We start from the raw sequence: 14,089 nt of genomic DNA, 5'->3' as shown, positions 1-14,089 counted from the left end.
CTTCATAGTGATCATCGTAGTTTACAATATGCATTCATGCAACCTAATCTAAATGCTAGGAAGAAGAATCAAATGGAGTTTCTATTCGAGTATGACCTTGAGGTGAAGTATATTTAGGGGAAGGAAAATCCAGTAGCTAATAGTTTGAGTCACATAAAACATGAGATATTTACATTGACACTAAGTGTATATTTGAGGAGCCATATACTTCAAGCACTTCCTATAGATACTTGGTATGAGTAGATGAGCATGGGGATACATTCAAGTAGATCTTTAGAGGGAATATTGTTAGGCTATGTCCTAGATTTAGATGGCCATTTGAGTTATACAGGGAAGATTTATGTACAACTATTGGATGATCTTTGTACATCAATCCTATATAAGGACCATCATGCACCTTACTAAGCATATCCATGTTTCAAGAAGATGCATGCAAACTTACAACCATTGTACTTTTGGAAAGGGATGCACCATGATATGACTAATTTTTTTGTTAGGTTTCCTGAGTGCTAGAGAGTGGGGGCAAAGCACCAACATCTAGGAGGACTCCTACAACTTAATCTCATTCCTTCATGGAAGTGGGGTAGCATTTCTATGGATTTCATTATGAGATTACCTATAATTTATCATTGCCATGATGCTATCATGGTCATTGTTTACTAGTTGACTAAGGTTGCACCCTTCTCACTAGTGAGGTCATCCTACACAACAAATTCAGTAGCCAATGTCTCTATGTGTGATATTACATGATTATCTTGTATTCACATCCACATTTTGGACATCCTTATATCACAATCTTAGAGCATAGTAGAACTTCAGTTTTGCATATCATCGAGAGATAGATTGTAAAACTGATAGAGTGACTTTGGCTTTGGAAGATATGTTGAAAATATATTTTATGGATTGATAGTCTCTTTGGGAGGATTATCTATATCTAGTCGATTTTGCATATAATAATGGTTATCATAGTTCTATTTGGATGGCACCTTTTTAGGCCTTGTATGGTTTTCCTTATTGTAAACCATTGAGTTGGGATAGTTTAGAGGATCACATCCTATTAGGTCTTGTGATACTTTGAGTTATGAAGCAACATTTAGTTTGTATCTATGAGCATGTGTCTATAGCATGTGATAGAGATAAGAAGTATGTTTATGCTCACATGATGGATAAGAAGTTGGTACTTGGTGAAGTTTTCTTGAGAGTGTATCCATGAAATATCCCAATCCATTATGGAAAGGTTCCAAAGCTAGCACCTCAGTTTGTAGGGCTAGTTGATATTCTTGGGAGGATAGGTCTAGTTGTCTACCATCTTACATTATTACCCAACTTAGCTTATGTGTATGATGTTTTCCATGTTTTTGTTCTTAGATAGTATATTTCTGATGTGATACATGATCTTGATTGGAATGTCTTAGAGGTGGAGGATGTGCATCTATCTTAGGAGCTGGTAGGCATTCTTAAGAAGTGGGATTTGAGCCTTATGGATCAAACTAGAGAGCATGTAAGGGTCCAATGGGACCCTACTAATAAGTCATTAGCTATATGGGAGGATGCATCTAAATTATGGGATCTATATCTCTACTTTTTTATAGGATTCCAGGAGTAAGCATTAGTCTACGGGAGTGGATGTAGTGGCTAACCCTAGTTTAACTTTTATGTTATGTTGTCGAATTAATTTAGGCTAGCTTGATGGTTATTTGTTATAATTTAGTGGTACTTGGTTACTTGATTTTCTTGGATGTTATTTCATGCTTAGTTATTTATTGATGAACTAATTTATATTTAGTTATTTCATGATATAGTTAGATGAATGATTTATTTATGATTTTTATGATTACTTACATGTGTATGGTATACATGTATGTTTTTCTTTATGTTTGACATTTGTGATTTGGTTGAGGGAGGGATTCATAGTTACTTGGTAGTTGGGATCTACATGATGTACCACTCGCTAGCATTGTTTGTTTAGTTTAGATATATGCATATGTACATGTTTGGCTTTCATACAGATTATAGGTACTAGGCATCAAATTCCCTAAATTGCTAGAATAAGTGTGCCCTGTCATGATATCTCAATGGTAAAGAGGGGAGATAGTTCTCAAGTTGAAATCCTAAACCTGAGCCAATTGTCATAAAATATAGAATAGGTATCTTAGTTTCTTACCCTTTTAGATTCATCAAGGGATGTGAATTTGAGATTTGACAATTAAGTTTAAATTTGTACTTTGTTTTATAGATAGGTTTTCTTTTTCAAAATGTGGGTCTATTATCTTTTTTAGTTATAATTGAATTTTAAAAAAAGATATATTTTTAGAATTATTTACTTTAACAAAAATTTGTAAAGAAAAATCAAATTATAATTATATTTAATTTATCAAGAAATTAATTAAGTCTTGAATTAAGTTTAAAAGACTTACATAAAGTTCCAAATTTGGTGTAATTATAAAAATTTAATTTAATAATATTTAATTTAGGAGTTTCATTTTAATAATAAATTCTAAATATTATTATTTGTTAAATTAATAAAGTTTCTTGTAAACAATACTTATTTTTTAATAGAATAAATAAAATAAATTTTATTTTAACTAAAATGCAAAAGCTATGAACATGAAATTATAATAAATTTTTATAATAATAAAATGGCTTTTGCGTGTTTGTAAAATCAAAACCCTAGGTTGGAAAATTCTTTATTAGGAAATTGGAGCTCATTTCTCCACACACAATTTTTGAGGAGGAAATTTTACAAAGGGTTTCAAGAGATGGGAATTCTCACAATCTCCAAGCATTCATTTGGTTAGCATCAGATCGAGGTAGGAATTTTGGTTGAGATTATCAAAGTAGATTACTTTGAATTTTTCATCTGTCTTCTTCATGTTTTCTTGTGGATCTTGTTTCAAGGAATGATTTTTGGTTGAAACCCTTGCTTAGAAATTATTATTATTCTTCATTATTGAAATGTCTATGAATGAAAATCTAATTGAAAACGCTCTTGTTGCAAATTGATGCTTGGATTAGAACATAGCTAGCATTTGTTTTAAAAATTAGATTTATATTAAATTGATAAGTTGACATGAGAAAGTCAATGTTATCTTTGTTTTAAAAAAAGAAGGGTTTGCTAGAAAAAAAACTGCATACCAAGCTTGTAGCATCAAATATTTTACAAATATATATTAAATATCCATTTTTCTATTTTGTATTAAAAATTTATTTTTAAAAAAATTATTACAAAATTTGAGGAGAGGTCACACCCCCCTTCCCCCCCTCACACCTAGCACACAACCAAGGTAATGAATGTTGTGAATGTAGTAGTTGTCAAGGCAGCGACTACCAAAGTAGTAGATACTAGCCTTGGTAGCATTGTTTGCTCATCTAGCCAAGTTGCTCTGTGGCCACCCCATAATTTGGTGCTCGTTAAATTTAGCTTTTATTTTAATTATTACTATTAATTATTTTTTAATTAAATTCAGTAAATATTATTATTCTTAAATTAATAAATATTATTTGATTAATAATTTAATATTTAATATTAAATGATTAATAAAATAATATTTACTATTTTACTAAGGCAAAAGCCTATAATGCAACGATAACTTGCGAGCCTCTCATGTGGGAGGTCTTGGGTTCAAATCTACCTTCACTTAACATATAATAATAATTCATTCCAACAAATAATAATTAATCTAGGCTTCAGTTGTTTACCGATTTAAAAAATATATATTTTACTAATAAAATAATATTTATTCATTTTTTAATGAAATTCTATTTTTTCTTTAAATAGTATTTCATTTTTTATTATGAACATGGTATTCTATACTAAGGTGATTTTAATGGAATGTTGGGTCATGTGGAATACTAGTGTACTTGGAAAACCTTAGCAAATGTAAAATTTTTAAAATGAAAACATGAACCCATATTGTAATTGATCTATATGATATTATGTTTACAAACTAAATCAAACTATGTAACCACACTTGTTTTAAATTACATGATGAGATGTATGTTTTATTTTGTGTTGAGGTTTGGGTTAAACTTAGTATATTGACTAGTTAGGATGTTTACCATAGGCTTGGGAGATCTTGTGTTATGATATTATGTGAATGTCATGATTATTGTGATTTGACCTTTGTGGTATTGGTCAATGTATAAATTGTTATTTAAAGTTTCTTGTATAGGACTGATGTGGCCATTATGACTTGATGAGAATTTTTGTTATAAGCTTAGGGTAGGTTATCCTTATGTATGTTGGGAAGTTTCTTGCAATGGAGGTTGGAACCCTAAAGAGGCTTTCTAGGTAACCCATTGTAGGTTGTATTAATAAGTGATGACATTTGATTAAATGAGTTAAAAATGGATTAACATGAGTTAATGTATTACCTCACATGTACCTTAAGTGTTAGTACAAGATAGGATGGGAGTAGAAAGGATGCTTGGTTGTGACCTTGCCTCGTTACTATGCCTTGTCCATAACAAAGGACATTGATGCCACATATAATCCCTAGGGGACAATGTCTAGAGAGGCTACTAGGGTAACCTTAGAGCTGGCTCAAGTAAGGACATTTTTCAACTTACATAGTAGGTTTCCTAGGTGTCTTTATTGTCTCTAGATTAGATATTATATATGTACTTTGCACCTTTGAGATAAATTTCTATTAGGATTTCCTTGACCTTCACCATGATTATGACTCTTGGATTGTTATTCATACAGGACTTGACATTATCTCCTCATCATGGTCAAAGTGCACCATTTAGGTTTAATGAGGTCATGTCATAGTGTTTCTTATACCATTGAGATCCAATAGTTGGATGTTAGTGGTGGATGTACTTATTTTATTCTTTTGATCTTGTGATTATGTTCTTTTGTCACACTCTAATGTATTGTACTTGATTATTGGAAATCTTATGAGATGTTGTATCTATTCATGATGTATACTCTCTTAGCATTTCTTACCATGGGACTTGTAGAAAGGATGATTATGCATTCTAGTTATGCCATGTCCCATACTATGTATTTGTGTATTATTTCACTTGATTTGTACTTATGGTTATTCGATGATGTGTATTTTTTATGTATCATATTTAATCTTAATAAAACTATGGACGTGATTCAATGTCATGGATCCCTTAAGAGATGTAATTGTTAATGTATTTCTTTGTATGTATGTGAGTTATTTCTTCTTCTATTTTTTCTCTTGTTTTTCTTATCTTTCAAAAAAAGAGTTTTCCAAACATAGTAACATAATAGGTTAATTTCTTTTCAGTTACCTAGTAGGGTGTTACACCTAGTTAGAGTTCTTTAAACACTTCAATCTTAAAATGTCACCTTTTTAGAGGATTTGCAATGAATGTTAAGTCAACTCTATTAAGGAATTTATTTACTACTGCAATGGTTACAAGGTAACAACAATTTGAATTGATTTGTGAAGCGACCATTTTTGTAGATTCAAATCTTTGTTCTAATTTGACTTCTAGATCCTTCATGATCAGATGTTCTTTCTAGGTTTTATTTCACACTTTCCTTCTCTACCTTCATTCACATATCCATATTATATTTGATGATTAACTTGTCCATTTAATCCTCACAAATTGACCTATATTATATCTCATAAGCTAGGACAAGTTGGCTTGCATACCCTTCTAAATAATCAATAAACATCCAAATAGTCGACCTCAAACAATTAAATATTTGAAGAAAAAAAAGTTATCACTTGTTTAATACTAAGATTGAATTATTAGTTGACACTATGGATTCTTTTATGTTAGACAACTCAATCAATACTTCAATCTCTATTATGCCTAAATACACTGTCAATACTTCAAGTAGGAATAGCTTTATTAATCAACTTCTTAGTTAAAAATAAAAAGTTACATTTACCCAAGTGTTCGATCAATATTGAGATATACAAGGTTAATACTGCAAACTTTGTTAATCTCAAATTAGTTTTAAAAGGGTAGCAACCAAAAACTTGTTAATTCTCTATTAGTTTTACAGTGCAAGTTGAGCGATTAGAGCAAGCTAAGCAATCAATGCGATTCAATTGATCAAAGCATGCCATGCATAAGTTACTAGAAATACATGCCAAGCAATATAGCTCATAAGTACCAAGCACTTCTATGTGCCAAGAAGATATTATGTTTCAAGACACTCATGTACTAAGTAGACTATACTTTCCGAGTGATTCAGGTACCAAATAAAACAGTAAGTGTTGAGTTGTTCAAAAGTCGAGTTACAATATTAGGAGCGTAATGAAGGTTGAGCATTAGATTCCTTGGATGCCAAGTGAACATTTTTTGACGTTGTTTTTTCTAATGGCACAAAATTCTATGTAAATCATTTTTGGGGTGACATAATCATATTTTACAATTTTAAGAGATATGTATGGAGGTATATTAAGAATCCCTATGCAATACATGTAACCAATCAAATTATGGAATGAATTAAGTAGCAATATGGATCAACAATAGTTGTTGATTCTGATCTAACCCATTCTACATATCTTTATTTAATAATTAAAACCCTAAAGAGTTTTTATGTTCACAAGGAGATGAATGCTAAGTATAGAGAGACCATTCATGGAGGCTATGGAGGTTATGATATTGTTTTGAATTATAAAATCAGTTAGAGAGAATAGAGGAAAACAAAGATAGGATAGAGGAGACATATCTGATAAGAAGTATCAAGAATTTATCAGCAAAGAGAAGATCTAACAAATAGCAACAATGTGCTAACTAAATGATCATTATGTTGAATCATTTTAACAAGTGATATAGAGAAAATATCCTAATAGAGTAGTCTTAACACACTTTTTTAAATCTCTTAACTGAGTGCTTACTTTACTGGTAGTTTAAATCCTATAAGAAGGTGAGACCTAACAATCTTTGTAAGCCTTTAATAAGGTAGACCCCTCATGAGGTAGATCATAGTTTGTGTTCAAACTCATTGTAATCATAGTTGGCTGCACTTTATAGCTATAGTGGTGAAGATTTGTGAGTGCCATGCCTACCCCACTTTTACCTTTTCATTGGAGGGTTTTTGAGAAACCAAAGTTATTGTGTCATGTGTTATTTGTTTCATGCTATGAATGAAAATGTGTAGTTAGCTATTGTAATTTATACACTTAATAATGAGTTGCATTTGTGGTGAATGTTCTATGGATAAAGTTTAAAGTGCTAATTCATCCCCCCTACCCTACCCCCACACCCCCCAACCATCTAAGTTTACTTTCCCATTTTTATTTCACACAATTGGTAGCAGAGCTTTGTTCTCTACAGAGGAAAGTTTTACAACTTTAGAGTTAAGATCTTCAAGGTAGAAGTCTACAAGTTCATAAATTCTATTGAAAAATAGAAGATTGAATTACATCTTTCCCTACATCAACTCAAGAAGGATAGAGGTGAACTACAAAATTCAATATAGAGAAGAAAGGAACTAGTTATTCAACAAAATGTCACTCAATACCAAGAAGAAGACAATACAAGATTGTTTGAGAATAGAAACTCATGTGAATTTGATGCAATAGCTATAGATCCGGTGGAAAATAATAGTACCCTAACTTAAGAGGTCAAAAATCTTAAGATAGAACAAAAAGTCCAATCAATATTGCTATTTGAGGTGATTGAACAAAAAAGGAAAGATAAAGAAGACAAAATGATGATTGAAGATACAATGAATCAATTGATGATTGCAAACCATGAATTGAATGGAAAGGAAATTGAAATCACAACTCTAAAGTTAAAAAATGATAAACTAAGCAATGAACTTAGAGTAGAGAAGGAATTCAATGAATGATTCAACAAACCAAGTAAAGCAATCAAATACTTTGAGAAATTGATGAAATCTCCAAGACCTAATAATGATACTGCTGGATTGGGATACTCCATTACTAACAAAGGAGAAAAATCTAAAAGTGGTGAGAAAGGGAACAACAAAGGTAAGAACTACAAACCTACTTGTCATAATTGTGGAAAGAAAGGTCATATAAAAAATGTTTATAGGAGTAACAATGGAAATTAGAACCCTAGGCATAAATTCAAGGATTATTGTCAAAAGTGCAACAAGAAAGGACATTGGGCACATGGATGCAAGCCCAAGACCATAATCACTCAAATATTTGAAGGCTACTGCTACAATTTTTATAAGTATGGACACAAATCATATGAATGTAGATCTAAGACCAAGTAGACATCAAATAGGAAGACTAAGGTACAACAAAATGGAAAATCCTATGATTGGGATTACAACACAAGGTACAATTGTCATTATTATCAAGAAGATAGATATGTTCCAAAAAATTTCATTAGAAAACCTTTCATAGGGAACTATAATAGATGGTTGAGTGAAACTACATGCTTTAGTTATCTCAAGGCTGGTCATGTCAAGCAAAACTATCCAACTAGGTCACCAATGTCGAGTAAGGAAACCAACAATGACAAGGGAAAAATCAATGTTGAGAATGTAAAGGTGCTGATGAATAAGACATTGAAAATGAATGAAGAATGTAGTACATCAAGGTTAGATGAGGTCACTTCATCCAATGGATCAAGTGATCACATCACCTCCAATTAAGCAATTAACAGTTATTTATGGGACTAGTATTTGAAAATTTATATTATGCATCAATTCCAAGAATCTAAAATCTAAAAATATCACATATGCATGAATTAAGATGTAATGGAGTGATAGGATTCTAGAGGAAATCTATAGTTTTTTTAGTTTCTATGTCTATGCCAAGCATAGAAAGTTTCATAGTTGTTATCAAGTGTTAATGATATTATTGTGATGACCAAGCATAGTAGAAAGCACATGTTGGATGAGTGAGTTGAAAATCTTATGATATTCAAGCTTATAGTTGTGTAAGCATTGCACATTTAATAACAAATATGAATAGTTATTTAGTTGATTTGTGATTCATTTTCACTTAGCAGAGTTTAGAGAGTATACAAAGAGGATAAAGGAAAATTGATAAAGAATATTCAAGTGTTTTTTAACTAGATTTAGTTGCTATTCATCATAAATCATCATATTTAGAAGGTATTTAGCTATTTCTAAGATAAATTGTTTCATTTCTTGCAAACCCTAGGTAGTCAAATAGCATCTAAATCTTCTACAAATGTTAGGAAAGAGAAGAAGGAAGTTTTCAATGTTAAATTCATAAGCAACTATGTAAGACAACTCCATTTCCAAGCTATTCTAGAGATAGGATATAAAGGAGACACTCTAGGTGTGTTATCTTTGGTACCACCAAAAATATTGATGATCCAACATGTTAGATATTGCTATATAGGAAAGATTGGAGAAGTAGAAGATATGGAGATACAATATGCCTACAAAAAACTATGTGATAATGGAGTCTTGCAGGATGAATATAAAATCTTTGAATGAAAAGGATTAAACCATGACCTAGATTTTTTCCAAGTGTTCATGATCGAATTGATTAAAATTGTTTTGAACTACATACATGATAACTATATTTGGGTTGAAGGTGGAACAATTAAGCTCACTAATAGGATCATAAACCAAGTATTAGTGTACCCTACCCTTGATTGACCTAAGAGCATGCAAAGTGATACAAATGAAACTAATAAAAAGAATGCAAGTGCTATATGGAATAAAAAAGGGATGTTGATTGACATAATTTCATATCCCCTAATTTCTTTTGCAGTGTGAATGATCTCTCACAAGTTCTATTTGTCTAGTTGACTTAATAGTATATCGTATATGGCTATCAATTTGGAATGCAAGATAGTAAAGAGAGACCATTTTTATGACATTGCTAAGTTGCAACTACAATAATTATAGGAAAACTAGGAGGCCATCAGGAAAGCTAAAAGTAAATCATGAAAATTTGGTTCTTTACTTGTTTGTATATTGTTTTATGTGAAAAAAAAATTCCCCTCCTTTCGCCAAGTTGCCTAGAAGAAAAATAGGACAATTGTACAATAGATTTAAGAATTCATTGAGTAGCTAGGAGATAATTTTGAATTAGTAATGACTAGTTATTTTGAGTATTTTTAGAAATCCATGGAATAGAGATTGAGGATTCTGATATCCCCAGTGGAAAAACACTATGATGATGTTTGTTTCCAAGTGGATGTAGACCATACATATCTACAGGTAGTTATACCAAGACTTAGATGGCTTAAACCTTAACCATATGAGATCAATGTAGATGAGGGCTCCGTAGCTATTATAGATCTACTAGTAGAAGATATTGATAAGAGTTCCATCTTATTTGGCAATATGAGGAAGCCAAATCAAGGATTACAATTGATCTAAAGAAAACTAAAATTCTTAGAACGAAGAACAAACTAGTGAAAAAGTTGAAGGGTAGATTTGGTGAGGGAGGTGATGAAGAAGAAGAAGATGATGATGATGAAGAGGAAGAAAAAGGCTAGGCCCCACTAGAATTAAATCAAGGCCTAGGTGAGGATCACGAAAAAAGAAGAAGAAGGTGTTAAGGAAGAAAAATCTGAGGAAGCATACAAGGATACTAAGGCCAAAAAGAGGAAAGCTAAAGAAAAGGCTACGGATAAAATAGAGAAGCCTATGAAGAAACCACAATAGAAGGCAACCATACTTATTACTAAGTAAAGAGCAAGGGTAGATATTGTCTAGGCTACAAAAATTGTGAAGCCTAGGGGCTAGTGGACACTTGACATAGTAGATCCAAGTGAGCCTATTAAGAAGACATTTAAAAGATTGAAAAAGAAGTCAGTGGCTCAACTAGATTTAGAGGAGGAGAAGAAAGAGTCAGATGAATTGATTCAATACAAGGTGGTAAGACACAATCCCTCTTCTGACATAGATAATTTGTGTGAAAGCATTATTACAAATGTAGATATATCTGGGTTCATTCATGTTGGTTTGATAACCTAGGGAGCATATATGAGAATAAGCTTGAAGAATCCATATAAGAGATAATGGATATGACTAAGTTGAACAAAAGTCACAATTTAGGTTGACTACTAACAAGCAAATGAGAGATGCTCAATTATCCCAAGTTATGCCTAATTTGAACAAGAAAATGATGGGTAAAGACATGAATAAATAGAAGGGGAGATTTTCCCCATAATATAAAGCTTTTAAGATCTTGAGGAATAAGATAGAAGAAGTTGTAAATCAAAGTGCATTTCTTTGGAATGACATTTATGGTCTATCCACCAAGGCTATAGAAAATAAAAAAGATGGAGAGATAAAGGAGCTTGAGAAATGTGACAAAGAAAAGGATGAAGTCATAGTCAAACAAGTTGATGTAGAAGGGGATCAGGGAGAATAAAGTGAAAGCCTAGTATTGACATAAATGAAAGTGATAGATACATAGGATCTTCAAGAAGAATAAAGTGAAAGCCTAGGATAGAATTTTTTTATAACTAATACACCATATGCAATACCCATAATTGTATTTTAGATGAAAGAGGTAGAAGCACAACAAATAGAAAAACCATTGCCTAGCCTAAATAGTTTACATTTTCCAACATTACTAACTATTGAGAAAGATTGAAGTAAAGTGACAATAGGTCAGGAAGCGAGTCTTGTACCTAACAAAAATTACAAGGTAAAGCTCAAATAGATGATAATAACATTGAAGAGTTGGGGTTGGCTACTATGCTAGTGGAGTAGATAGATATATAAGCACTGGTCAAACTACTAGTATCTACATCTCCTATTAGTAGCCAAACTCTTCAAAGGCCAAATATATAAGAAACTCCACTATAGCTATGAAGGTTGGGCTCTAGCACACCACTTAGTGTTGATACTACATCATATGGTGATGTAAGTATTGATGAAGTGATTGAGCTACCTAAGCTTGATCTTAATATAATCACTATATAAGAGATGAGTATAGTGCAAGATGTTATACAAAGAAAGAAGAGATAGAAAATTCTAAGTAGGGAACTCAAGAAAAAGAAACTGTAATGATATCAAGGATCATGGATGCTTTCATCCTCTCATAACCAAATGAAAACAATCCTATCATAAAGCAGCTTGTCACCATTATGGACAAGATTAAAGATGAATACCTATACTCAAATGTCAAATTACTTGAATGGTCTAAAAGGAAGTTCAATACATAGGTACTAGAAAAGGTATCAAGTGTTATTACACTGAGACATGTTGAATTAGCAACTAAAATGGAAAGTGTCAAACTAGTGTTAGAGGTTATCTTCTCTCTATGCACCAAACTATGCAATATGGATAATTTCATTCAAGAGACACGTAGGGTTATTGACTAACTAGAAAGAGACCTACAAAACACTAATAACACTTTAAAGTTATCTCCTAGTCAAACTCAAGTGTGTTTCTAGAAGCTATTGTCCACTCAAGGTAAGCTTACTATGCTACAAGAACAAGATGCTAATATTTGGTCTACCTCATTCAATATCCAATCCATGTTGACTTTGTACACGAAGGTGTTGCATAAGGAACTAGTGTTAGAGGTTATCTTCTCTCTATACACCAAACTATGCAATATGGATAATTTCATACAAGAGACACGTAGGGTTATTGACTAATTGGAAGGAGATCTACAAAACACTAATAACACTTTAAAGTTATCTCCTAGTTAAACTCAAGTGTATTTCTAGAAGCTATTGTCCACTCAAGGTAAGCTTACTAAGCTGCAAGAACAAGATGCTAATATTTGGTCTACCACATTCAGTATCCAATCCATGTTGACTTTCTACACAGAGGTGTTGCATAAGGAACTAGCCTATGCAGAGACATTGATGAAGAGAGATTCACATCTTTCAACTCATGATGGCTTAGTTGACCTTCTTGCCCATCTAGATATTCAATCTCAATCACTAGAGTTACCTTACAACAACTAGGATGCAACATTGAAGATAATCATGGATCTACATAAGCCATTTTTGGACAAACACACATTAAATGTACAAATCAAATGACATACATGTTAAAAAAGGGAGATTATAAAATTCTAAGAAAATGTGTTGTCCAGGATGATATATTCTCTATAGGAGTATTAGAAGTAGATTCAAAAACATAAATGAAGTATTTACTTGAGTGGGTAATGGAGTAATAACGTGTGATAGATTAGTCATCCATTTTGCATAATTTTAAAGTTTTAAAATTCTATATTTGACCAAAGTAATGTAGTATATATTGTCTAAGTTATGCAAAAATAAATATTTATATTCTAGGACAAAGTGATTTTTCCACTCATGTCAAAGGGGGAATTGTTAATTTCATATTGCTTTTGATAAGGTACTGAAAAAAAAATTAGTCATTCTCTATTTGTATTACAGTTCAAGCTGAGTGATCAAAGTGATCAAAGCATGTCTTGCATAAGTTGCCAGAAAATACATGCCAAGCAGTATACATAGTATGTATCGAGCACATAGTATGTGCTAAGAAAATAGCATGTGCTATGTCACTCATGTGTTAAGAAGATTGTACGTGAGTGATTGAAATGCTTAGTAAATAGTGAGTGCCAAGTTATTTAGATGCTAAGTTACATCATTGGGAGCACAGTGAAGGCAGAGCATTAGAGTCTTTGAATATTGAGTGAGAAATTCTCAACATAGTTGTTTTTAATGGCTCAAACTTCTATGTAAATCATTTTTGGGCCAACATAATCATATTTGATGATTCTAAGAGCTAAGAATGGAGGTCTATTCTGAATCCTTGTGTGGTATGTGCAACTGATCAAAGTGACAATATGGATCAATCAAAGCCATTGATTCTTACCTAACCCATTCCACCTATGTTCATTTAACAAGGCAACCCTAAATATTTTGCAAGTTTGCAAGGAGATGAATGCTAAGTGTAGAGAGAGCATTCATGGTGGCTATGGAGGTTATGACAATTTTTTCAACTGTAGAATCTATTAGAGAGAACAAAGGAAAGTAGAGATAGGAAAAATGAGTCATATCTAATCAGAAGGATCAAGGATGTATCAAAAAATAAAAGATCTAACATTTATCAATAGTGTGCTAACTGAAGGATCATGTTGCTAGATCATTTCAACAGGTGATGCCTAGAACATCTCCTAATAGAATATTATTAATAGGCTTTTGTAAATCTCTTAAGTAAATTCTTTCTTTATTATAAGTTTAAATTCTCTAACAAGGT

This window comes from Cupressus sempervirens, chromosome 7, assembly GCF_028749045.1.
Source record: "Cupressus sempervirens isolate cs-2001-9-10 chromosome 7, ASM2874904v1, whole genome shotgun sequence".
Taxonomy (NCBI): Eukaryota; Viridiplantae; Streptophyta; class Pinopsida; order Cupressales; family Cupressaceae; genus Cupressus; species Cupressus sempervirens.
This window is presented reverse-complemented; position numbering follows the sequence as displayed.